At 39.3% G+C, this 27,183-nt stretch overlaps 1 protein-coding gene across 7 annotated transcripts in view; it reads left to right on the top strand.

Annotated features, from left to right (window-relative positions):
• Nucleotides 1-27,183, top strand: part of MTUS2 (microtubule associated scaffold protein 2) — a 581,138-nt gene that overhangs the window by 480,982 nt on the left and 72,973 nt on the right. The window lies entirely within an intron of this gene.

Here is a 27,183-nt window from a genome sequence, read left to right as displayed (position 1 = left end):
TCTATCACCCAGCCACCCCATCCCTCCCACCCCTCACCACTCCAGCAACCCTCAGTTTGTTTCCTGAGATTAAGAATTCCTCATATCAGCCACACCAGTATTTCTAAGTGAGGAATATGCTGCCTCCAAAATGCAAAGCAGCTTACCAAGGGTTATATTTCTTTCCTAACGTTAGGAAGTACAAGATACAATAAGTTGTCCTTTACTTTGGAGGAAATGTTCTGCCTTGCCATAGACCACTGGGCCCCTAAAAACATTATCAATGTGTTGGCTCCCTGTATCTTTGAAGAGTTTATCACTTCCTTCTGGAGCACATGTGTCTTAACAAGACCTTCACTGTACTTGCCACTTTTTGCTTATCCAGTTGGATTAACGTGATTTCATCAATTTAATGGACCAATTCTGCAGATGTTCACATGGCCTATGTCCACAGACCTTACTATGACCGTGAGCAGAACTATCATGGCCCTGGGGCACGGTTTCACTGAGTAATGTTATTCATCCCATAGAGGGCTAACTGCTTCGCTCTGATTGGCATGAAGACTGCCTTTACTAACTGAACAGACATATAGGACACACCAGAATCTGTGTTCATCCGCTCTAGTAAATATTACCACACCAGGCGTATTCAGCCTGCTGTTTGGTTAGGTTTGTGGTGGGGCAGTGTCTTTCACCATGATCCATCTATTTTTTTCCAGGAGCCAGACTGGTGAATTAAATGGGGGGTATGAGGGACGCCTGGGTGGCTCAGTCAGTTAAGCGCCTGCCTTCAGCTCAGGTCATGATCCCAGAGCCCTGGGATCGAGTTCCAAATCGGGCTCCTTGCTCAGCGGGGAGCCTGCTTCTCCCTCTGCCCACTGCTCCCCCTGCTTGTGCATGCTCTCTCTCTGACAAATAAATAAATGAAATCTTTAAAAAAAATAAAAAATAAGTGGGGGATATGGTGAGGGTCACTAGCCTTGCATCCTTTAAGTCTTTGATAGTGGCACTAAGCTCTGCCCTTCCTTCTAGGATACAGTCCTATTTGTAATTTACTACTTTACTCAGGGTGAGACAATTTTATGGACTGCTCCTTCACTAGTTCTTACTCTACATGCAAAGGAAGCAATGTAGGGATCTGCTAATTGCTAAGTACATCCATTCTGATCATACATTTATGAATTAAGGAAATAATCACTGAGGTCCATGGACTCAGGGGACCCACTTTTATTTGAATCTGGTTCACAATGCCATTAATTATCTGACTCCCATATGTTCCTAATCTAACAGGGGGGGGTGCATGATAGTTCTCAGCACCTGGACAGTAGGTATCAGTGTCTTCTATGGCCTTGTAGCCAACATCCATCAGAACATCTGGGCATTTCCCTTTTTACAAAATACAACATGTTAACAAGATACCAGGATTTGTATGTACCTTAAATCTGAGAAGCACTTCTGTAAACTACTCTACCTGTGGGTTCCCTAGCTCTTTGTCCTTCTTCCAGACGCACCAAGCAGAACTCCACAGTTGTACATGGACTCTGCAACATGGTTGCTCATGGCTGTGAGCCTCCAACCGCAGTGGTGCTCTCGGGGCTCTTGCTTATCAACCCTTTCCTTTGTTTTCATCCTCTCCTCCAGTTTCTCTCGACAACTCTTCCAAATGCGTACCATTCCCTTCAAGCCCTGATTTAAACCCCTAATCCTACTCATAAATTAAATGAGTTTCAGTTCATATGTATTCGAGTAAAATCATTATCTTGGCTCATGTATTCAATCTCTTTGAACATAATTGTCATATTTTGTTAATACAAATTGACACACTTTTCCAAGAAAGAAAGAGAATTGTGAAACAATTTTAAATTCGAAAGAAAAAAAAAGTGGATCATATAAAACAAAAACCGTTGATTTGATCTTGGTATTATATGTCCACATCCCTGTTCTATTATTTGCCATACTTCTCGTGTGTTTGATATATTGTATAATTTTGAAATGAAATTTAAAGATCATGCTGGTACAAAGAAAAATTTGAAAATTTTCCCTGATAATTTGTGACCCCTGGCCAGCCCACATGTTTCTCATTATACTATTTGCCTAATCTCAAAAATCTGTAAGGCAAACATTTAAATTTGAAATGACCTGGGTCTGGATAAAAGCAAAATCTCACAAGAGGAATGCATTCTCTAACTAGGTCTCAAAGGATTCTTGTGGATAGAGTTCCAAAAAGAGGAGCACACAGTATTTTTAAAAATCACAAAACACATCCACACAAAGTCTCACATTAAAGTCAGCAGAAATAACAAACGACAGAGCCACATCCAGAAGATTTCCAATATTAAAATTATCATAAACAGTGTTCAAAAAAAAGTATGCATATTATGTGGTTTTAAAAGAGACAGAATCCAAAATATGATTCAGAGACTGTCAAAAATTATCAAAGAACCAAGTAGAAATTCTCAAACTTGAAAACATAATAATTGAAACTTAATAGGGGAGTTCTATGGAACAGATAATTCACGAACTACAGATTTGAAAAAATTATACAGGATGTAGCCTGAAAGGACAAAAAAAATGGAAAATATCAAAGAGGTTAAGAGCCACAGAACAGAATGAAATAGACCAACATATGTCATGAGAATCCCAGGAAAAAGCAATAGAGGGAATTGGGAGAGGTATTATTGAAAATGATAATGACCAAGGATTTTTCAGAATTAATAAGTGACATGAATCTTCAGACTTACAACAAAAAAAAAGATTCAAAGTAAATAAAATAAATTCACTCCCTAAATACTGTGTGGTGTAATTGCTGAACACAAAAAACAAACAGAAGATTGTTATAGCAATCATGGTAGGGAGAGGGAGTATCTACTAAAAGAGCAACAGTTAAGCAAAGTTAACTCCTCAGAAATGATTGAGAGCAGAGAACAGTAGAATAAACAGTGCTGGGAAAAATTACCCATCAGCCTGCTATAGTACTCCCAAGTGAAACTGTCTTTCAAAAATTGAGGGAAAAACAGACATTTTTAGACAAACACTGAAAGATTTACCCACCTACTGGCTCTCAATAAAGGAACTTCCAAATGAGAAAAAATAATCTCAGAAAGAAGGTCTGACCTGGAAGAAGGAATGTTGTATCTGGAAATGGATGTAAGCAAGTGATCAGCACGTATGAAGTATGAATAAGGAACTACAGTAAAACAGTGGGGGGCAATCAGGAAGAAACAAGGATGTGGACTTTGCATTTGAGGAACTTATGAATGTGTTTGAGATGTTCTTAAGAACATCTCTGGGCAGCACAGAAATTATGAAGAGGTAAAGACCCAAGGTTCTGTATATGTGCTGCCGAAGCGAGCACAAGACCCAAGGTTCTGGAAAAGAGTAGATCATGTGATGTTATTACTGTGATATTTGTTTAATAACCTGAAAAGACTTATTATCTAATAAGAGCAGATTATAATCTACTCTGGAATCTGAAATCTGGCCTTTTTTCTTTCATGTACTGAATGGGTTGGGTGGTCATAGGATGCCCCTTTTTCAACAATAGCCAGAATTAAGGCTAAACTGCTTTCATTCCTATTAAGAGAGAATTAAGCTTACTCTCTCCCCCAGAAAATAGCATGCTTAGTAATTTATAGGTACACATGGTACATTGGCAGAGTAGGCATGGGTATACCTTTTTAAAATTTCAAATCTTATGCTCTTTGCTATTATTCAAAGGAGATAGGGCATGTCCTCAACTTCTGCTCCTCTTTTTCCCTCTCTGGCTGTCTTTTGCTTCTTGATTTCTGATAAATAACATATTAGAGATACTAGCATTTTTTATTATGTTCAGTTAGCCAACATATAGTACGTCATTAGTTTTTGATGTAGCATTCAGCAATTCATTAGTTGCATATAAGACCCAGTGCTCATCACAACACGTGCCCTCCAAGATATTAGCATTTTACCTATCATATGTGTTGCAAATATTTTCTTCAATCTGTAGAATTCTTTTCACTTTGTTATGCTGTTTTTTAACATACATGATTGTGCTTTTATTTTTTTAGGGGAGAGTGTGTGTGCACACCAAACAGCAGGGGATGGGGGAGGGGCTGAGAGAGAGGGAGGGAGGGAATCTCAAGCAGGCTCCAGGCTCAGTGCGGAGCCCAAAGTGGGCTCAATCTCACAACCTGGAGATCATGACCTGAGCCAAAATCAAGAGTCAAATGCTTAACTGACCGAGCCACCGAGGTGCCCTAAGATTGTGCTTTTTATGTAGTCAAATTTAAGATTATTCCCTTTATGGCTTATAAGTCTGATTTCATGCTTAGGAAGACCCTCCTTCCCCAAGTTTAATAATGATACTGTTATATATTTGCCTCTGATATCTTGATGGTTTTAATTTCATACTGAAATTTATTTTGATACATGATTTGTGGTAGAGGGTTCACCTTTTTGTTTTTCTACATAAGCAGCCTATTGATTCAAGAGCAATGATTGAATACTCCATCATTTACCATGGATTTGAAATGCCATCTATATTATATTATTGAGTTCTGAAGCATACATGGTTCTGTTTCTGGCTCTCTTTTTGTTCCATTGATTGACTTATCAATATCTGGGCCAGGACCACACACACAAACACATGTATGTGTATATGTGTATGTGCATATATAGAGAGAGAGAAAGAGAGAGAGAGAGATCTCAAACATTTTCTCATCATTATTATTTTTGAACAAATTTTCATGGCTATTCTCCTACATTTTTCTACCAGCTGAATTGTTAAAATAACCTGTCAAGCTTGAAAAAAAGTTCATTGGGATTTAAATTTTATTTATTTATTTATTTATTTATTTATTTATTTATTTATTTTTAAGATTTTTATTTATTTATTTGACAGAGACACAGCGAGAGAGGGAACACAAGCAGGGGGAGCGGGAGAGGGAGAAGCCGGCCTCCCGCGGAGCAGGGAGCCCGATGCGGGGCTCGATCCCAGCACCCTGGGATCATGACCTGAGCTGAAGGCAGATGCTTAACGACTGAGCCACCCAGGTGCCCCGGGATTTAAATTTTAATTGCACTGGATTTATAGATTACTTTGAAAGAAATCAATATCTTTACAATATAGGGTCATTTACTCAAGAATAAGAAATAGTCGGGGAGCCTGGGTGGCTCAGTCGGTTAAGCATCTACCTTTGGCTCAGGTCATGATCCTGGAGTCCTGGGATTGAGCCCCACATTGGCCTCCCTGCTCAGCTGGGAATCTGCTTCTCCCTCTGCCCCTCATCCCGCTCATACTCTCTCTATCTCAAATAAGTAAATAAAATCTTTAAAAAAAATAGTCTTGACCTCATTTATTCAGGACTTAAATAATTTTGTGTGTGTGTGTGTGTGTAAATATATCTTTTTCATTTAGTTCTGCATATTTCTGAATATGAAATCCATGCATGGATTTGTTACTCCTTTCAAAGTCTGATCACAACTACCTATGTAAGAGTTACCTATGATATTTGAGTGCCTTTTGATTAAGTCACTATGCGTGGTACCCAACCCCTCCCACAGTCCCAACAAATGTAACCATTGCCTGAGACAAGAACTCTATCCAATGGCCTGTGCTGTACTAGAGAATGTCTGTTGGAACCAAAAGGAGCTTCCCTCGTGAGGACTTTGTTTTTGAGATATAATAATTGAGTCAGCAGATGATAGTATAATCTGAAGTTGAAAAGGAGAAAGCAGCAAGCAAAACCCAAGAAGCAGTACAATTCATGAGTAAGTATAAAACATGAAAGAGAAAGAAAATATAGGTCCTAATGTGTAGCAGTTGCAAAAAAACAAATAGAAAGTGTAGGAAAATGCTGAATCGTGCATATGGCACAGTTGCAAGAGGAGGAAGCAAGGGAACACCTGTTACTGAGGGATGATAAGATCGCCAGGACAACCTCTTGAATAATTTATATTATTGAGCCATTCAGAGCTGTTTAGTCTTCTATATATTCCAGTCCCCTGGAAAGTTGGTCTGTGAAACTATTTTCTCATTTCTCTGTATTTCCTTCCAATAAATACTTACAAACTTAAACCTGAACTTTAGGAGGGATGGAGGCGAGTTAGAGGCATGTCCTCTACCCACCCTCTTAAATGAAAGGTCAACCTCTCTCTCAGCAGAGAACCTTGCCTTCTACCTCCTCATGAAGAATAAGACCATTAAGCATGATCTCCCCCAATTTCTCACACCCCTGCGCCCCTACAAAATTGTACACATCTCTGTGAGCCCTTGTTTGTTTCTCGTCAGTCTCAGCGGATGGGTAGCACCCTCCTGTGATTCTGGTTAAATTCCTTTCCCCCTGCCCCTTGGCCCCACATGCCTGCCTAGTTGTCTTGATCAGAGTCCGCGGCCACCGCTTTGGGGCCCTGCTCCATTCACCATCTCTGCTCACTTATTTCTTTAGCTTCTCCTTCCTTCCCAACGGCTCTCATGCTCCAAACATACTCACCGACCTAAAATTCAGCACCCGCACTCCATGTCCCCCCTGTGGGTGCTGCTTTCACTGAGGGAGGACATCCCCAGCAAAAGCCTGATTGCCAGAACTGAAAGATATTTTTCAATCCCTAACTTGAATCTCTTTGCTGACAACTGTGGTCACCCCTGAATTGTGGAAACTCTACTTCCTTAGCCTCTGATACAACACTCTTCTGATTTTCCTTGTTTTCTACCATTTCTGTCACTCTCTTTTTTAACTGGTTTCTTCTTTCTCAACCCATCCCTGGATAATCCTGTCCCAGTGACTGCATGTGCGTGCTAAAGGCTCCCCAAACTCTAGCCCTGGGCACCCCAGTTTGTACATCCACCTTCTCGTGTGTGGTTTCCACCTGTTGCCAGGAACATGGATTCAGCAGATCCCAGACAGTGCTCGTCAATTTCCTGCCGCTTTCCCCTAACCTTGTTTATTCTGTTTCATTTTGACACCAAAGTCATCAAAACCCTCTGTATGGTTCGTTTTATGTGTCAACCTGACTAGGCCATGGAGTGCCCAGATATTTGCTCAAACATTATTCTGGTGTATGTGTGAGGATGTTTCTGGATGAGGTTAACATTTGAAATAGTTGACTGCCTAAAGCCGAATGCCCTTTCCAATGTAGGTGGGCCTTGTCCAATCAGTTGACCCAAAACAGCCTTTTACTCAAAAAAGGCTGAGTAGGAGAGGATTCCTTCGGCCTAACTGCCTTCAGCTGGGACATTGTCCACAGCCCCCCCCCGCCCTTGGACTCAGTAGAAACACTGGCCCTCCTGGTTCTCAAGCCTCCAGGCTCAGATGGGAACCAGAGCATCAGCTCTCTCGAGTCTCCAGCTAGCAAACAGCTGATCATGGGACATTTCAGCCGGCATGCTTGCATTAACCAACTCCTCATAATAAACCTCTTTACATAAAACAGTGTTTTTTTACTGTATAAAATTATACATTATACATCATATATATAACTGGGTTTGCATATACCCTACTTGCCTTATTCCTGTCCAATTTTTTCTCATAAATATATATTCTTACATCTATATTTATCTTTCCAGGACATTCCATCCATGCTCTGTCTAGTATATCAACTGTCTCAAGTTTTGATTGCTTCACAGAGGCAGCTACCTAAAATGCCAGTCTTACACCCCTTCCCTATTAAAAATCTTCTAGCAACTCTCCAGGGTCCGAGGGTCACCAAAATAAAGGGCAAGCTCCTTGACTTGAGATTCAAGCTCATTTCTTTCCACTGAGATACCATTTGAACATTGCCCTTAGAGCCACAGGAGGCTTTCGTGGCTTATTTTCCCCAGACTGAGGCCACCTAACTGGGAGATTCAGTTCTTCACTAACACCTGGGTCAGCCCCATGTCATCTCAGCCTTCCAGAACTGCTTCTAGAGTGTAGACCTAGGTTACAAACAGAATGAAGAAAGGATAAAGATTGGGTAGAGACAAGATGTGCTTTCTCCTCTTCCCTTTAGTGCTTGTCCTCAGGACAAAGCAGAAGGCAAGGAAAAATAGCTGGGCAATGACCAAAAAGCAGATATGCTCAAAATTGTGTTGTAGGCTAAACTTCTAATAAACAGGGAGGCCGGGTTTCCTCTGCCTTCCTGAAAGCCCATTCTCCTGGAATCCTTACTTAACTCCAAATGAGGGGCCACTGGAGACAAGCTCAGTAATGACAGGGCATTTTTTTTTTCTTTTTAAAAAAAATTTTGCATATAGTTATTAAATAGCCTCATGAAGTTTTTCTTCTTGTTCACCATTCCTATATTGGTTGTGGAACTAAAGGGCTTCTGATCTTTCTGTATAAACTGACCAGTAAGTATTTGATTGCTTGCCATATTTCCGGGGGAAGAAAATAACCCAGCATATATTTAACGAAAGAGTGAAATTGCCCGTTTTTCTGCCACTGGGGAGTAGTTTAATGTTCTTGGGGGAATTTGTGACTAATTAATTTCATTTGAATAATCACTTTATAATCATGTTAAGTAGTTATGGCTTAAGCATTTTGATTTGCTTCTTAGTTAAATAATTTTACCAGAACCCATATAAAATTTTTCAGCTTTAAATCGTATTGACAACCTGTCCTTGATGTATTTATTATCCAAATATGAGGGCTTTTAGAAAGTTTATAAGCATCACAATTTTTTAGAGATTTTATTTATTTTAAAGAGATGGGGATTGGGGAGGAACAAAGTGGGAGGGAGAGGAACAAGTCCCCTCCCGGGGCTTCATCCCATGACCCTGAGATTAGGACCGAAATCAAAACCAAGAGTCAGATGCCCAATGACTGCGCCACCCAGGTACCCCAGCATCACAGTTTTTATATAAACATGTCCGGTTAAATATTATTTCTCATATGTCCTAACAGAAACCCAAATTACATAGCACAACCCACCCAAAAATGTTAGCTTCTGAAGTTCTGTATTTTAATCCTGCAAAGTGTAAGTGACTTATAAAAGCTTTCAGAAAAGAGTTGGCACATTTAGTTCCAAGAGAGCAGAATGATCCCCCACTGCAGGTTTGCATGGTGGTGGAGGATGTCTTGCTGCCAATAAGGAGCAACCTTGAAAAACACTGTTTTTCTGCACGTGAAATGTTCTAAACATTCAGATGAGTGCAAAGAATTACATAATGACAACTACTTGCTAGTTATCTAAGTTTGATAAGCCTTAACATCTTGCCATATTTGCTTTTGATATTTTATTTTAAAAATAAAATATTTCAGGGACTCCTGGGTGGCTCAGTTGGTTAAGCGTCTGCCTTCGGCTCAGGCCATGATCCCAGGGTCCTGGGATCGAGTCCCACATCGGGCTCCTTGCTCCACAGGGAGCCTGCTTTGCCCTCTACCTGCCACTCTCCTGCTTGTGTGCGCGTGTGCTCTCTCTGAAAAATAAAAAATCTTTTAAAAAAATAAGTAATAAATAAATAAAATATTTCAGATAAAATATTTCAGATAAAAGTGAAGACCACTTTGTACCACTCCATGATATTATGACCATCCCGCTCAAGTCTGTGTTAGCTACAGTTGCATAAAAATTACCACAAAACATAGCTGCTTAAAACAACAAACATTTATTACTTGACACAGTTCCTATGGGTCAGGTGTCCAGGAGAGACTTAGCTGGTCGAGGCTAGTGGTTCTGGCTCAGGCTCTCTCATGGGGATGCTGTCAAGCTGTTGTCTGAAACTTCTCACTGTTTGGGGCTAAGAATACTCCTCACGCTCATTCGCATGTTGGCAGACCTCAGTTCCTCGCTGGTGGGAGACTTCAGTCCTCACCATGTGGGCATTTCCCTGGGGCTGCTCACAACATGGCAACTTGCTTCCCCCTCCAGCAACAAATCAGAGAGAAATTCAAAATGGGATGCTAAAGATGGAAGCCACAGTTTTTACAACCTAATTTGGAGGTGACTTACCATCCTTTCTGCCGTATGCTATTGATGACAGAGACCAACCCTAATCCAGGGTAGGACAGGACTCCACAATGCTATGCATATCGGGAGGGGGGATCATTGGGGGCCGTCTTGAAGGCTGGTGTTACAACTCCAAAAAAGTTTTTATATTTTTACCACATAAATATTTATAACATAAACAATATGTAACATTGCTTTTTGCATGTTTTTAATCATATAAACATTGTACTGTATATATCATCCTAACACAAACTTACATTTTTGAGATGTTTCCATGTTGATTCATGTTATCTTACTCCTCTGTTTTCTCTGCTGTAAGGAATTCCACTGTATGACTATAGCATGATTTAGATATCCAGTATAAATGGGCATTTAGGTTGTTCTTTGCTATTTTTCAACTACAAACAAGCTGTAATGAACAAGTTTGTTGTTAGAAATTTATCTTCAAAGTAAAATCCCAGATGTGCAATTTCTAGATCAAAAAATAAGAACATATATAGTTTTGTTAGATTTTACCAAATCCTCCTACAAGAGATTTGTACCAGTTTGCATTCCTACAAGCAACATAGGAGAGTATTTCCCAAAGTTTTGCCAGTCAAATATATTGTCATATTTTTTCATTTTAGCAATCCAATGGGTAAAAAGAATGGTATCTCAATGGTGTTTTAGTTTGCATTTCTCTACTTATAAGAAATTTTGGACAATTTTCCTATGTTTAAGGGCTATTTTTATATTTCTTGTAAATTGTTGATTTCCCATTTTTCTATTGGGTTTTTGATCCTTGATTCTGCCTTTTCAAAGAGTTCTTTACATACTAGGGATATTACCTTTTATCTGTGACATATGCGCAAATGTTTTCTCCTGGTTTGATAGTTGTTTTTTGACTATGTCTATGGCAGTTTTTACCATTCAGACTTACAAAAAATTTATACAGTCAAACTTTTTATTGCCTCTGTATTTTTAGTCATAGTTAAAGAGTCTTCCCCACACTACTATAACAGAGAAATCCATTCATTTTTTTTTTTCAGAACTTGTATGGTTGGTTTTTCTTTTAAATTTAGACCCCTGACTTGTTTGAGATTTATTCTTGGGTACGACATGAGGTATAGATCTGATTGTATCTTTTTCCAAATGGCTACCCAGCCTCTTTTATTAAAAGTCCAATGCTTTGAGATGCCATCTTTATTGCATACTAAATTTCCATCCATCCTTCGTTCTATTTCTGGGCTTCCTATTTTGTCCTACTGCTCTGTGATCTATGGTCTATTCATAGGCCTGTGCCACACTGTTTAATTATAAAAGCTTTGTAGTGTGTTTTAATGTCTGATAAATCTAGTCCCCTGGCATAGATTTTCCTTTTTAGTATTTTCCTGGGTATTCTTGCATGTTTGTTTTGCCACATAACCTTTAGTATCGATGTGTCTAATTCCATAAAACAAAGGCTTGTTGGAATTTTTAATAGGATTGCTTCAATTAACTGAGAACTGACATCTTTATGATGCTGAAGCACCCTTTCAATCATGTGAGATGCTTTTCATTTGTCTATTTTCCAGAGTAATTTTAAGTTTTCTTCATATGAGTTTTACATATTTTTTGATAACTTTATTCCTATGTATTCAGTCTTCTTTGTTGCTAATGTAAATTGGGGTTTCTCTTCCATATTTTCTCTAGATACCACTTGTTTATATGAAAGTTATATGGACTTGTCTGTTAATTTTATATTTTGCTCCCTTACGGAATGCTTGTACTGTTTGAGGCAGTTTTATCATTGACCATTGGTTTTCTAGAGCTTTCCAATTATACCATCGTATGGTGTGAAGATAGAGACAGTTTTACTTCTTTACCGAATCTTTACCTCTGACTAATTTCTCTTCTCTAATTGCATTGACTAATATCACTAGTACAGTGTTGAATAGTAGTGGAAGTAGTGCATATTCTTGCCTTTTTCCTGATTTATATGGAGATTCTTCTAGCGTTTCCACATTTAAGTAAAATAATGGCTTTAGGACTAATATTTTTTTATCACATTAAGGTGTTTTATCATGTTAAGAAAATGTCCTTCGATTCTCATTTTCTTCAGTGCTATTACCTGGAATGGGTATTAGATTTTTGTCAAAGACTTTTTTTTTTTATTTTTTAGATTTTATTGAGAGAGAGAGCAGGGGAGGGTCAGAGACAGAGGTAGAGAGAGAATCTCAAGCAGACTCCATGCTGAGTGTGGAGCCCAACACGGGGCTCAGTCTCATGACCCTGAGGTCGTGACCTGAGCCGAAATCAAGAATTGGACACTTAACCAGCTGAGCCACCCAGGTGCCCCTGTGAAAGGCTTTTTGAGCATCTATGGAGATAACCATATTTGTGCCCCTAGATCTATCAATATAGATTTATTAATATTAAAAAAACTTTAAATTATTAGAATAATTTCCAATTAGTCATGGTTATATTATTTTCTTTATGTGGCATTGGATCCTGTTTACAAATAATTTAGCTAATCCTTTTGTATCAATATTCAAAAGTGATAATAGTCTGCAGTTTCTTCTTTTTTTTGGGAGAGTCTTCATCAGGTTTAGGTATCAAAATTAGGTTATACTCAACTTATTAAAAGAATGAGGAAGTTTTCCTTATTTTTGTATTAGTATTTTGTACTAGTTTGCTATTTACTGCTGTAACAAATCACCACAAACTTCATGGTTTGTGGATAAATTTGTTATCTAACAGTTGGATAAATGGATATTGGATAATGGAATTTATTATCTAACAGTTCCAGAGGTCAGAAGTCCAAAGTGGGTCTCACTGCCCCAAAACCGAGATACTGGCAGGCTGCGTTCATTTCTGGAGGCTCTCAGGGAAAATCCATTTTGTTGCCTTTGCCTGCTTCTGGAGACCACTCATATTCCTTGGTTCATGGCTTCCTTCCATTTTCAAAGCCAACAGGATCTAGTTTTTCTCTCATCACATCTCCCTGATGCTGACTGTCCTGCCTCCCTCTTCCACATTTAAGGACTCTTTTAATTACATTGGCCCTTCTGGATTATCCAGGATAATCTCCCTACTTCAAGGTCCACTGATTAGCAATCTTAATTCTACCTGCAACCTTAATTCCTCTGCCATGTATATTGACATAGTCATAGGTCTTAGCGATTTAAATACATCTTTAGAGGGAAGAGAGACAATATTCTGCCTGCCATAATCTTCAATGTTCTAGAGCAATATAAAGAACACTAGAACTATCTGATTGTTGAAGGTTTGGTAGAAGACCAGGGGCCTGATGTTTCTTTGTGTGTGGCACTTCTTTAATAATTGTCTCTGTATCTTCTGTGGAAATTTGGTCCATTTAAATCTTTTCTCTCTCTCTGATAGGCTCAATTTTGGTAACCTAAGTTTCTTTAGAAAATTATGGATTTAGGGATGCCTGGATGGCTCAGTCATTTAAGCATCTGCGTTTGGCTCAGGTCATGATCCCAGGGTCCTGGGATCAAGTCCCACACTGGGCTCCTTCCTCTGTGGGAAGCCAGCTTCTCCCTCTGCCTCTTTCCCTCCCTCTGCCTCTTTCCCTCCCTCTGCTTGTGCTCTTCTTTCTCTCTCTGAGAAATAAATAAGATCTTTAAAAAAAGAAAATTATAATTTTTTTAAAGATTTTATTGATTTATTTGACAGAGAGAGACACAGCGAGAGAGGCAACACAGCAGGGGGACTGGGAGAGGGAGAAGCAGGCTTCCCGCTGAGCAGGGAGCCTGATATGGGGCTCAATCCCAGTACCCTGGGATCATGACCTGAACTGAAGGCAGACGCTTAATGACTGAGCCACTCAGGTGCCCCAGAAAATTATAAATTTAATGTAAGATTGCAGATGTATTTGTATAGAGGTCTGTAACAAAGCCTCTTATGACTTTTAATTCTTTTTTCCATTCACTCTTTGTTATTTATTTTATTTGTGCTTCCCCCCTATTTTTATTGTTCAAGTTAGCCAGTGATTTGCTCTTTTGTTCACGTTTTTCAATTAAGTCTACTCATTTCCTATTTTCTATTTCATTTATTTCTGCTTTTGCCTTTATTATTTCCTTCTTGTTCTTTCTCTTGGTCTACTTTGTTGTTGTTTGCTAGTTTTTTTCAACTAAGTATTTACATCCTTTTATTTACACCCTTTTATTTTTTACTTATGAAAGCATTTCTTGCTATGAGTTTTTCTCCAAAAACTGCTTTAAAGGTATCCCATGTGTTACAAACTCTTTGATTTCACTTTGTGTTGTTACTGTTATCTAAGAGTTGTCACATAGGAGGCTTTTTAAATTTTTCAGTTGGATGACCTTTTTGTTTTTAGTTTTGGTTAATGATTTCTATTTTTATTTCATTGGTTAGGAGTTCCTACTTTTACTGCATTGTGATCAGAGAGTTTTGTTTGTAATATTTTTAATTCATGGAACCTACTGACATTTTCTTTGTGATCAGTTTTTATGAATGGTTCAAAAGCCCTTGATAAGAAGGTATGTTTACTTATATCATCAAAATATAAAGTGCAATATATATCTATAAGACCTACCTAACTGATTATGTTTTGTTTTGTTTTGTTTGTCCACTTAATCTGTCTTGAACTAAGAGTGGTAAATCTCCTACATAAATCTTGTTGCTGTGTTCTTTGGAGCATAGATATTCGTAAGTATTATATCTTCACAGCATACCTGGGTTTCAGCACTAAAAGTACCCTTCTTTGTTCTGTTTAACACTTCTAGGCTTGAATTCTTATTTGTTGAACATCAGGATTGCTACTACTGCTTTCTTATTGTGACCATTTTCCTGGAATACCTTTATTCATCCACTTATGTTTTGCTCTTCTGAATCATTTTGTTTTATATATTTGGTGGATATAATTGGGTCTTACATTGTAAGCAAAATTGAGGATCTTTTTGCTTTTAATTATCAATGTAGCTGATATGTTAGATCTCATTTCTATCACAATGTTTTATAATTGCATGTATTATGTTATATTTTCTGTTTCTTTTTCTAAAGATGTGTGTTCTTTGCTCTTTAATTTATGGCCTCCACAATTAGTTTAGATGCCATCTATAACCAAAGTTATTATAATATTATTGACCATATCCCATATGCTGTACATTGCATCCCCATGAATTATTTATTTTATAAGTGGAAGTTTGTCCTTCTTAATCCCCTTCACCTATTTTGCCCACACCCAACTCCTCCACCCTCTGGTAACCACCAGTTTGTTTCCTGTATCTCTGAGTCTGTTTCTGTTTTGTTTTGTTTTATAGATTCCACATATAAGTGAAATCATACAATATTTGTCTTTTCTGTCCAACTTAGTTCATTTAACATAATACCCTCAAGGCCCATTCATGTTGTTACTTCTTTACTTTTTTTAAAGATATTTATTTATCTATTTGAGAGAGAGAATGCATACAACCATGTGAGTGGGCGGTGGGAAGAAGGTGGGAGAGGGAGAGAGAATCTCAAGCAGACTCTGTGCTGAGCGTGGAGCCCAACTCAGGGCCCCATCCCATGACCCCAAGATTATTGCCTGAGCTGAAGCCAAGAGTCTGAGACTTAACCAACTGAGTCACCCAGGTGCCCCTATGGTTCTTTAATTTTAAAGAATAGAATTTAGGAGCATTTTATTTTTGTTCTCGTTGTTGTCTTTGTACTTACACCATTTTGAATGTCCACAGTCCCTTGTTTTCCTAGTTAACCTTTGACCATCTGATTTGCCGTTTAAAACTAGATCCTTAACTCCCACCTATTGTCTACATGACAACCAATGAGCTTATTTTACTTTCTCTATTCTCTCTTCCACCCCTTACCAGTTTTTAGTTGTCTTATTTCTGTTTGTTATGTTGTATAACATTTGTACATCACTCTTCCACCTTGTTCTCACATTTGTTTTTGGCTTAGAGCTACAACCCTCTTTATAAATGCCCACATCAGTTCTTTGGCTGAAAGTTTTCCAGTCACTTCTTAGTCCAATGAAATTCATACTCTAGGCTCTAGGCTCTTCCTAAAGAAAGATTCATGTCCGGTGTCTTTCCAACTTTTCCTTGGAAAGGATCAAAGCCTTGATACTTGGACAGCTTGACTTTGTAGAAAATCCTTGTTTCACATTTTTTAAAAATTAAGTTGTTTTGTGTTTATTTATTCCTTATACATTTATTTATTTTTAATTTTTGAGATAGAGGGAGAGCGTGCACAGGCACAGGCACGTGTGAGCAGGTGGGGAGGGGGCACAGAGAGAGAGGGGGAGAGAGAGAGAGAGACGCTGAGGCAGGCTCCAAGCCCAGTGTGGAGCCCTACATGGGGCTGGATCTCACAACCCTTAAATCATGATCTGAACCGAAATCAAGAGTTGGGCATTTAACCAACTGATCCACCCAAGCATCCTTGTTTATTTATTTCTAAATGGTGTTCCATTGTTGTCTTGCTTTAAAAATATGTTGAATATCTAATATCTAATTTGCCCTTTTTACCTAGAGGTCTTGATTTTTTTTTGTTAAATCTCAAAATTCTAATTGGCTTAATAGGATACATCTTAGAATTGCTAAATCTGGGTTAGTTTTCCCACGACCCAGTGGGCCCTTTCAATATGAAGATTCAGTTCTCTGGAAAGTTTTCTTACACTGTATTGTTTAGGTATTAGACCTGTTCCATTGTTTTGTTTTTCCTCTTCAAGGAGTCCCATACTGTGAGTCTTAACTCTTCATTATCTGTTTTCCATTTCAGTATTTTCTCTATGACTCATTTTACTTCTTTTCTCATTTTTATTTTCTTAGTTGTTTTTCTACTTTTGAAAACATTTCTTATTAAATTTTCATTTTAATTTATCTTGGGCACCTTATAATTTAATCTTCATTTCTGAGATAATTATCTTTTCTTCCATTTTGAAATTACTAACTCTCTTTTTATTATTTTCTGTTCTTTGTCCATTTCTATTCTTAGTGCATGTATTTCTCATTCAAAATCTTTTCTTTCATATCTCCAAATGCTATTTTTTTGTATATTGAATTCTGTTTTGAGTGTTCTTTTATAGTTTTCCTCTGCTTCATGGTTGTTTTCTTAGAGGCAATTTAAATCAGTGGAGGTAGGTTGGATCTTAAAAGTATTTGTAAAAACTCTGTATTTGCTTATTCATTGCTTTCTGTTTCTTTTTGTAGTCTTGGGCTGCTTTTCAAAATGCCTGGGTAATGCCCTCCTCCATCAGTGTCGCAAAGTACAGATTCTTGAATGGTTTTGGGGGAGTGAGTGGAGACAGGGACTTGTGTCCTTTGATTTTTGAATGCTCTTTATCTTGCAGAGCCCTAAATTTCTTTTCCCCTTCACCACCTAATTGCCATAGGGTATTTCTCCTTTTGTTTGTGCCTTTCTTCTTCCCCAGCAGCTCTTCACTGCAAACACTACCACTTGAGATCACGCATACCTTCAAGTTTCTTCTTGTTAGACCACACTTGGATCTAGGCATTCTATATTCTTAAATTATGCTAAGAATGTGGTCTTTATGTATTCTATTTTTTCCTTCTTGTTCTGCCTTGCCAATTTTGAAGAAATATTTGGAGATTTGGACATAGGTAGATTCTGTTGTCTTTCTTCTTTCTCTTTTTTCTATCTCTACCGTTATCGGTAAAATGTGCCTCCTCCCTTTTCCTAAAGACATTTATTTGTACCTTTGACCTTTTCTCTCTTTGACTTGAGTCAGTTTTCAACCTTCATTCATTTATTCATTAACCCAATAGATATTTATTCAGTAGCAGTCCTAGTAGGTACCATTCAAAGTGGTGAATGCGACAGTGACAGAATGTCAAAATCCCAACCTAACTGGGAGTGCATTCTGGTAGAAGGAGAGAAACAACAAATAAATAAACATGTTGTGGTAAGTGCCACAGAGAAGAAAAAAATCAGGAGAAACAGGTGTAGGGAGTACTGAAGTAGATGAAGGCGTGTTGTAAATGTACATAGGGCTTACCGACAGGGCTTATGGACAAGGTGACAGTGATTAGGGAATAAGGTAGGGCATCTGGGAAAAGGGTTTTCCAGGCATAAGGATCAATGGGAATAAGATGCCCAGCATGGGAAAATACTTGACATGTTGCTGGTACAGCAAGAAGGCCAGCATGGCTGGAGTGTGCTAACTGATAGAGAGAGGGCTAGATAGATCAGAAAGGTAAGAAACGGCCAATTCATGAAGGGCCATTGAAGAGACTTTGGCTTTCATTCTGAGTGAGAAGAGAAGACCCTGGAGGATAGAGGATAGAAAAGAGACATACTCTGACTTTCACTTCTAATATTTCTTTTAGTAGAATATGTTAAGAATAGACTGGACGTAGGGGCAACAGTAGGTACAGGAACACCAACTGGGAGGCTGTTGCCATGATCCAAGTGAAATATGATGGCAGCTTGGACCAGGATACTTACAGCAGAGGAGTAGGAGATGATCAGATTTTTAATCTATTTTTAAGGTGAGCAAACGATTTGCCACTGGATTATATGTGAGGTTATGGTTCATTACATTATTTGCAAAGAACTGTGGCCACCTTCACTGTAAGTGTAGGCTCTTTGTAAACATCAGATGTAGTCACTAGTTGTGGGGAAATGGTAGGTGTCCCACAACTAGCATATTTGGAAATCTGGGTATGTGGTGCAGAATAAAAGCTATGTGGAGTCACTGGTTTGAGGCCATGGGGCAATCTAGAGTGAGCACTGCTAACAATGTTATCTAGTGATAAACCCACACAGATAAATGGCCAGGGTCTTATCATCAATGGGAAAAAGAGAGGGAAAATGGTAAGGTGGTTGTGACAATCAGCTTTCTTCCACTCTTACATTATAAAGAGAATAATGGAAAGCAGTACCCTTAAAATCTTGTACTTCTAAGTCAGAGGGGGAGACGAACCATGAGAGATGATGGACTCTGAAGGGCAGACTGAGGGTTCTAGAGGGGAGGAGGGTGGGGGAATGGGTTAGCCTGGTGATGGGTATTAAAGAGGGCACGTTCTGCATAGAGCACTGGGTGTTGTGGACAAACAATGAATCATGGAACACTACATCAAAAACAAATGATGTAATATATGGTGATTAACATAACAATAAAAAATTTAAAAAAAATCTTGTACTTCTTCCAAGCTCCAAAGCAAAAGAAAAGTTCAAGTGTATGCCAGAGCAGTTTCTCCATCTTTGCTGGACAATGTCTGTACCATTGGGCCTGAGGATTACAGTTCTTCAAAGGTTTAAATACCCTCCAGATGTTAGAGCAACAGTATTGTTGCTTATTAGCAGGGTCTCCGTATCCCGAAGTTCTTCAACTTAACTAGGGTAAATCCACTCAACCTTTAATGTATTTATTCAACATTTAGTGTACTTACGGTGTCTCTGGCACTGTGCTAAGTGATAAGGATACAGTTGCATCTTTACAGGCGGATGCGGTCACCGCTGCCATGAAGCTCGTGACCTACTAGGAAGACAGACATTTAACAGATGGGACAACTATGTAATGGCCTTGATTCGAAATGCTACAAAGGAAGAATAGAGGTTTCTCTAAGAACCTTAACCTGGTCGAGAGCTGGGACACCAGTCTTTTTTTTGGGGGGGGGGCGGACACCAGTCTTAACCAAAGGTAAGAAGCCATATGCTAAAATCAGTGACACATTACTCCCCTTCCTGCAGTGGTCCCAGTCTGTTCTTGGGGAGATTGCGGCTTCCCCACAGTAGAATAAGGAGGATTAGGGCACTGGAATGGAGACTAGATCGGTCACAGACACCACTCCAGTGTCCGTATTCCTTCATCCTTTTTTTTTATAATGGCAGCTACATTGTTGGTTCAGCTCTGTGTCCACTAGGATCAACCTTCTCATCTACTATGGGTCAGATAAACGGATGCATGTTGGGGCTTTGCCAACTACTTCCCATCTCTGTATCTGATTCTACCCATCAGTTATCCAATCATGTCCAACCTAGTAAAGATCCAGCTAGTAAAGATCATTTTGAATTTCACTGCTCTTAAGACTTGTCACTTCTTCTGGATATAATGCAGAAACTTAAGGAGGATGCCTCTCTTGTAGTCAACCTGCTCACTGACTTAACAGAATAAAAATAATAAGGTTACTGCCAAAAACGAATAGACTGGGAAAAAAGATTGTCCTACATAAGTAGCAACCTTCTTACTTGGGTATTAGTGGGAAATGCCATTTTTATGGCTCTCTTTTTACAGGTCTCTAGGAACAGAACAGCATATATGTCATTTGTCTCTTTTTTATTATTATTCCTTTAATACTCTAAATCCTGGGTATTACATCAAAGGTGCTTCAGAGCATCTATTGTCTATATGCAGATGATCGTAACCCCCTATCATTTCCAGTTCAAGATTTCTGTTTTGTATTTTCCCTTTTCAGCCCAGTCTCATCGCATTAAATCTCTAGATGGATTGTGTTTGGTAAGAGCTACGCATATTTTCCTGGCGATCCCCTTTGCTATAATCCAGTGTGAGAGCTCCAGCTCGTATTTTAGATGCATGGGAAAAGGAGGGGCATAGACAGTGGAACCAAAATAAACAGATGGTTGCCCTGACAATCTGTAAGAGGCTCTTTCATGAGCATTTTTCATGGTTCTCTTTTGAAATAAACAGTGAGACAGTGATACAGTTTTTATCTCATCGACCTCCTGCAAATGGCCCCATGGCTTACAAACTGCACAAAATACCAAAACGCCTCTGCCAGGAAGTCACATTTATCTGGTTTGACTCCTTCGAGGTCCCATCCCACATCACCCAGGGAATGTCTCTGGGACCTCTTGTCCGGGAAGATTGCTAGTGTTGTGGGTGTGAACGCAAGTGAGGTACAGTAAGGGGGCCATGATATTTGGGGGAAGGATTATCACATGAAGCAGAATGTCATTAGCAAGAGCAAGTATACAGAATGACATGATGTCACAGACAGGGAGAAAATTCCCTCTAAATGGGAGGATCAGGCAGTGGAGAGGAGGTGGCCAGACCAGGACAGGGGAGTCAAATCTGAGCAGGAGACTTGAGTCTGACAGGGGTGATTGTGGGTGGGAGATGGGTAAGGAAGCCCAACTTTAAGGAGCACAAACAAAAATAATAAAATTGAACATTTAACACTGACTTATGCACATGGTTTCTGCTATGTCAGTTTAAAGTTATTTGCGCCTTGGTTTGTAAATGTATGTTAAAAAAAAAAAAACAAACTACAGTAGAGGCTCTTGTTCCAAGTTCTGAAAATATTTATTTCATAAATGTGTTTGAATTTCCTTTTATATTTCATATGCTCAGATCCCTTATCTAGATTAAAACATAACACAAACTGGCAATTGTGTAGGGCTTGCAGATAAAAAATTGCATTGCACTCAACAAGTGCAATGCAATGAGTAAAACACAGTGGGCTGAGGACATAAGCTTTGGAGTCAGATCTGGGTTGAAGACCCCACTCTATCATTTCGTAGCTTTATGTTCACCTGACAGGTTAGGTTGCGCAATCTTTGAGCCTCCGTTTTCTTGTCTGCAAAATGCAGATGGTAATAGGGCTTATCTCACATTGTTTTTTGAGGGTTACAGGAGCGGAGGAGTGCAAGCCCTAAGCACAGTGCCTGGCATCTGTTAATGATCAGTGAAGAGTCATTATTAGTAAAAAAAAAAAAAAAAAGAGAGAGAGAGAGAGAGGAAAAAAATTTTAAAGTCAAACTTTAAAAGCTATAAAAATGAGTGAAAAACAAACATTTTCCCAGTTTTTATAGGGCTTTGTATAGTATCTAGTAACAATATTTTTCAAAAGTTTTCAAATTTATTTTTCATTTTAAGAGTAGTGTATGATTGTTATAAAAATTGAAACAATACAGTTAGATAAAAAATCTTGAGTTAAAAATAAAAAATAAAAATAAATAAAATTTAAAAATTAGCTTTACTCCAAAACATAGAGCATTTATAAGGTTTTCTCTGAAGATATATACCAACAGACCTTCTAACTTTTCTAAATGCTCCTTCCTGTTCCAGTGCAAGAAAATATGCAAAGACGTAAAACCATCTCAAACTTTTTAAAATATTGAGAACCAAAATGTCCCAGATTTCATCAGCCTATGAGGTCACAGCTTCCTTTTATGCCAAATTATAGTAGTCTAAACTTCCATTCTGTATGCCTTCAAGAAGTTCAGTCTTTTTTTCAGATACTCAAGCACTTTGGAGACTCCTTAGAAAATTTTATGGTGGAGGGTACCTCCCTCCCTACCCCTGGGCTTGCCACCACGTGATACGTCCAGTTTATCTCCCTCAAAGTGAGTTTCACTGAGTGTTTTCCACTTCTAAAGGTCCCAAGGGAAAGAGCTGTTATTTCCTGGCCCCAGCCCAGGGCCCCATCCTGATTTCTTCAGTGACCTCTTCTAAGGACGTTTTGTCTGTAGGAGGGATCACTTCCTGCAAGAGAAATCTCACTCCTACCAGGTAGCCCTCAAAAGGCAACAAACAAATCCAGGCCCTGGATTTTGGTATCTAATTCTCATTCCCAACTAGAAGGAACCAGGGCTCATGGAAGAGATGGCTGGTCCCAGATCTGAAGCAGGAAGTATCCAAGATGAGCCTAGGATACAGAAGGCAAGGAAGGTAGAGTTATGTCAAAAGAGCACAGGGGCCAACAAGAAGGTGCTCTCATTGACCAGGGATGAAATAAACTGAGCATCTAAAAAGGATAATAAATGCAATTGACTAAGACACATTGCGTGTATTAACACAAAAGCATGTTTATAATGATATTTTGAAAAAGTGAGAGAAAGCAAACAACCTCATGGGATACCATTGGAACAGCAAGTCTTCCTTCAGAAAACTGGCACTTGAAAGGATTAAGCATTGATCCCATCTTTCCTGTAATAAACTGTATTGCAGGGAGCTGAAGTCACCCTAGTCGATGATGAAAAATTTTTTCTTATGTAAGAATTCCAGCTAATAAATGCAGAAGAATGACGGAATCAGAACATCCTGTTGTAAGTCCCAGTGAAATAATTGCTTCAGGTAATAATCATTAACAGATGAAACCGTCAGAGGCAAGGTTGATGGGGAACTTTACAGAGGAGGTGAGGCTATTACATCTGATACACTGTAGCTTCACTAAAAATGGGCCGGCCAGACATTGTGTGCTTCCCGATGGGATGTAATAGCACAACATCACAGCTGAGGTATTGTTGCCCAAGTAAATTAAACCTGAATCTCATCCAGCCGCATTTCATTTCGTCTCATCCAGAACATTTCATTTCAGGGATGTAGGAACAAGTGAAATGGCATTACAAAGGAAGCAAAGAGGCAAAACCAGAATGTGGGACATTCTACAAGCCAGCCAACCCAGTTTCTGAGCAAGTCAATGGCTGGGGGGAGAAAGGGAGGGCAGGGGTGGGCACTGAGGTTGACAAATGAGGTCTAAGAGACAACACCAAATGTAGTATGTGGACCTAGTTTGAGTCCTGACTCAAGAAAACCAACTGTAAAATAATTTGAGAAACCGGGAAAATTTTGTTACAAAGTAGTCATTAGATGCCAAGGGTATATTGTCAGTTTGTTTGGTGTTTTAATGGCATTGTGATTATATAAAAATGTTCATAATTCTTAGCAATGCATAATAAAGTGTGTAGGGTTTTGCTTCAAAATATTGGAGTTGAGGGGGGTGGGAGGGATGGGGTGGCTGGGTGATGGACCCTGGGGAGGGTACGTGTTGTGGTGAGCGCTGTGTATTGTGTAAGACTGATGATTCACAGGCCAGTACCCCTGAAACAAATAATACAGTCTATGTTAATTAAAAATAATAATAAAAATAAATAAATCTCTTAAAAAATGTTTAAAAAATACTTTAACAAAGAAAATCAAAGGGACACATGAAAATAAAGTGATAAAATCTCCATAATTGCTGAACCTGGGTGATGGATGCATTAAAAAAAAAAAAAGGAAAAAAGGGGCATAGAGGAAATGTGCCAAAATCTTGACCACTGTTGAAACTAGAAATGGGTATATGAAGGTCCTTTGTATTTATCCCTCTATTTTTGAGGAGGTTTCAAGCTTTTTAACTTGTAAGGAAAGAGACATGGCACCACTCTAGGACATGGGTGCGTCTCTCAAAATCTGGGTTATTTGCATTGAGATCTTACCACATGTGCGACCTCAGCAACACCGCATAGGGTGGGCTGGGCTACCCCCAGTCCTGTGCCCTTGCAGCCTTCTGCACGAGAAGGGAAGCTGGAGGGCACTTGATGTAATGAGCCCTGGGTGTTATATGCAACTGATGATCACTAAATTCTACCTCTGAAACGAATAAAAAAAGTTCAGGCAGCTTGACAGAAATAACTTAAAAAGCCCTAGGATACCAACGGGCAAAGACTACAGATAGATAATTCACAAAAGAGAAAATGCAGATTGCTAATAAACAAGTAACTCTCCCAAAGAAATGCAAATTAAAAGGTAGAGTGGTTTTAAATATCTCCTATTAGTAAATATTAAAAATAATAAGCTGTTGGGGCACCTGGGTGGCTCAGATGGTTAAGTGTCTGCCTTCGGCTCAGGTCATGATCCCGGGGTCCTGGGATCGAGCCCCACATCGGGCTCCTGCCTCAGCAAGGAGCCTGCTTCTCCCTCTGCCTCTCTCCCTGCTCAAGCTTTCTCTCTCTGTATCTCTGTGTCTCGAATGAATAAATAAAATCTTTTTAAAAAAATAATAATAAGCTGTTGAATAAAAAAAAAGGGAGGGGGGATCTGATCCTGACTTTCTTGCACAGCCTCCTGAATCCCACCCTACTCTCCCGTGGGCCACTGGGTGCACAAGCACGCCCATGCATCATCCAAGAACAAGAAGTAATTTTCTAGTACGGTGCAATCTACATTCTAATTGAGAAAGAAAGTTTCCTAAGGTGCAGAAAGACAACTGTGCCAAAGAAATCATGCTTTACGTTACTGTGGGGAGAAGTACATTAAGGGCGGCTCTTCTTAGCACCTCCCCCATCTTGCTGGCTCCTTCTACAGCAGGGCTTTGCTCTACCTTGTCTTGATCAGATAGATACCTTTTGTGCAAGGACTGTCTCCAGTTAGAATGCAAGCCAACAGTTTTTGGTTTTTGTTTTTAAATTTATAATTGTGGTTAAAATACACATGACATAAAATTTACCATTTAACCTTTTAAGTGGACATGAGTTCAGGGGCATTCCATACATTCGCATTATGTGCAACCAATCTCTAGGATTCTCTCTTTTTTTTTAAAGATTTTATTTATTTATTTGTCAGAGAGAGAGCATGCAAGAGAGGGAACACAAGCAGGGGGAGTGCGAGAGGGAGAAGCAGGCTTCCCCGCAGAGCAGGGGGCCTGATGCAAGTCGCGATCCCAGGCACTGGGCTCATGACCTGAGCCGAAAGTAGACATCCCTCTAGGATTCTTTTTATCTTCCAAATACACCCCTGGTTCCTAGCAACCACAATTCTACTTTCTGTCTCCATGGATTTGACTGCTCTGGGTACCTCCTGTAAGTGGAATCATATAGTCTCTTTGTCTTTTTGTGACTGGCTTACTTCACTTAATGTCCCCAAGTTTCATCCATGCAGAAGCACATGTCAGAACGTCCCCCCTTTTTAAGGCTGACTAATATTCCACTGTGTGGCTAGACTACGTTTTGTCCATTCATCAGTCAGTGGACACTTGGGTTGTTCCCACCTTTGGGCTCCTGTGAACATGGGTGCACCAAGGCACTGCTTCTTGCAATATAAAGGTCTTCTCCCAAGGTTTCAAAAGTCCCAGGAACAGCTCTTGGGCCAGGTTTCAGCTCGAGGTGGCGTGAGCTTCTGTCCCGCTGAGACGTGTGCCCAGGCTCCCCGCTACCGAGAGCAAGCCTATATGAGAAGGAGGTAGCCATGTGCCTCTAACATGACCAAGCCTGGGCTGTGTTCCATCAGGACACTTTATTTTCAAACAATAAAAAATTAATAAATTAATTTTTTTTAATCCCACATGCTGGCAAGAGGGTAAAACAAAAAGTCAAAATTTCTCCCTTACTCCTATTTCCCATTCCCCAAGGGTAGGATGTTCTTATATGAACAGTGTGCATTTTCCCAGAAGCTTTCTTCTGGACATATACAAATGTGTCTATGTGTGTAGTTTGGCTTTGTGTTTTCTAAAAGTTTATCTCCTCACTCAACAATGTTTCCATACGGTGGAAAGGTGTTGGATACCTAGGATGTTTCCCATTTTTATGCTGTTACAAATAGTGCTAAATGGAATATCCTTATGCATATACCCTTGCATATTTACATGAGTATTATTGTAGGATAGATGTACATTTAAAATTTTGATAGGAATTTAATTTAAATACATACAATTTGGGTAGGTGCAGCCATGTTAAAGAATTGTGCTAAGTTACCTGTTAGGTATTTGTTTGGTTTTTGAATGTAGTTGATAAATAAGTGTTTACCAGTTAGCTTTGAATAAAGATTTGAGCTTATTTTTTCAAGTTTAGGGCACACATTTCAGGCTGTTCGTATTTGATCACCAAATACCCTTGTCCTCTCTCCAAGCAAATTGAAATAGCCTGTGCTCCTTAATTAAAACCTCCTTAGAAGATCTCAATTTAGTAAAATTATCTAATTTTTACAACTATTGTCTGCTTACAGTCTTAGGCAAATTTAGTGGGCAAAGATGTAATTGTGTATTTCTGCAGGTGTACATTGCAGGATTTACTCCTTTGAGTTACCAGGAAATATAAAGTTAACCTCGTAAACACCTGCCTCTTTTTTTATTTTTAAATACCACATCTCTTTGGGGGGGGGGGACTTTTGCCTCCATCCCCTTCTCTTTGTGATTTTTAACTGTTTGAAAAATTACTAATTGCCTAGAAAGATCAAGTCCTCTAAGGCTTTTATGCAAATACGCCCAGGAGAAAGATCTACCCCAAACCCCAATTTTAATTGCTTAAGCCACTTGGTTTGTGCCTGTCAGCCTAGGCAAGCGATTCCACAATCACATCTCAATTACAAAGATACCATCAAATAGGGCAAGTTTGTTCATGGCACACCAATTTGGAAATGAGCCATTGGTGGTCCCCAGCAGCAACCAGTACCCAGGGGAGGAGTTACATGGAGGAGAGACCATATACTTCACGCCTGTAGATATTTGTACTTCTCAGGACCGTAGAGAGCCAGTCTTTGAGCAGAGCCAAGTCCCTCGGGCCCCTGCCGTAGGGCTCAGCCCAGAGTACCCCTGGAAGCCCAGGCTCTTCTTTTGTGTTTCTTGCGTCCTCCCCAGGCGTGCCTGCGGCGTGCAGAGGCGCATCCGCACT

Source organism: Callorhinus ursinus, unplaced genomic scaffold (genome assembly GCF_003265705.2).
Source record: "Callorhinus ursinus isolate GAN/ISIS: 27379988/994484 unplaced genomic scaffold, GSC_fseal_2.0 scaffold7, whole genome shotgun sequence".
In the NCBI taxonomy this organism is placed as follows: Eukaryota; Metazoa; Chordata; class Mammalia; order Carnivora; family Otariidae; genus Callorhinus; species Callorhinus ursinus.
The sequence above is the reverse complement of the archived record's forward strand: the minus strand, read 5'-3'. Positions and strand labels throughout refer to the sequence as shown.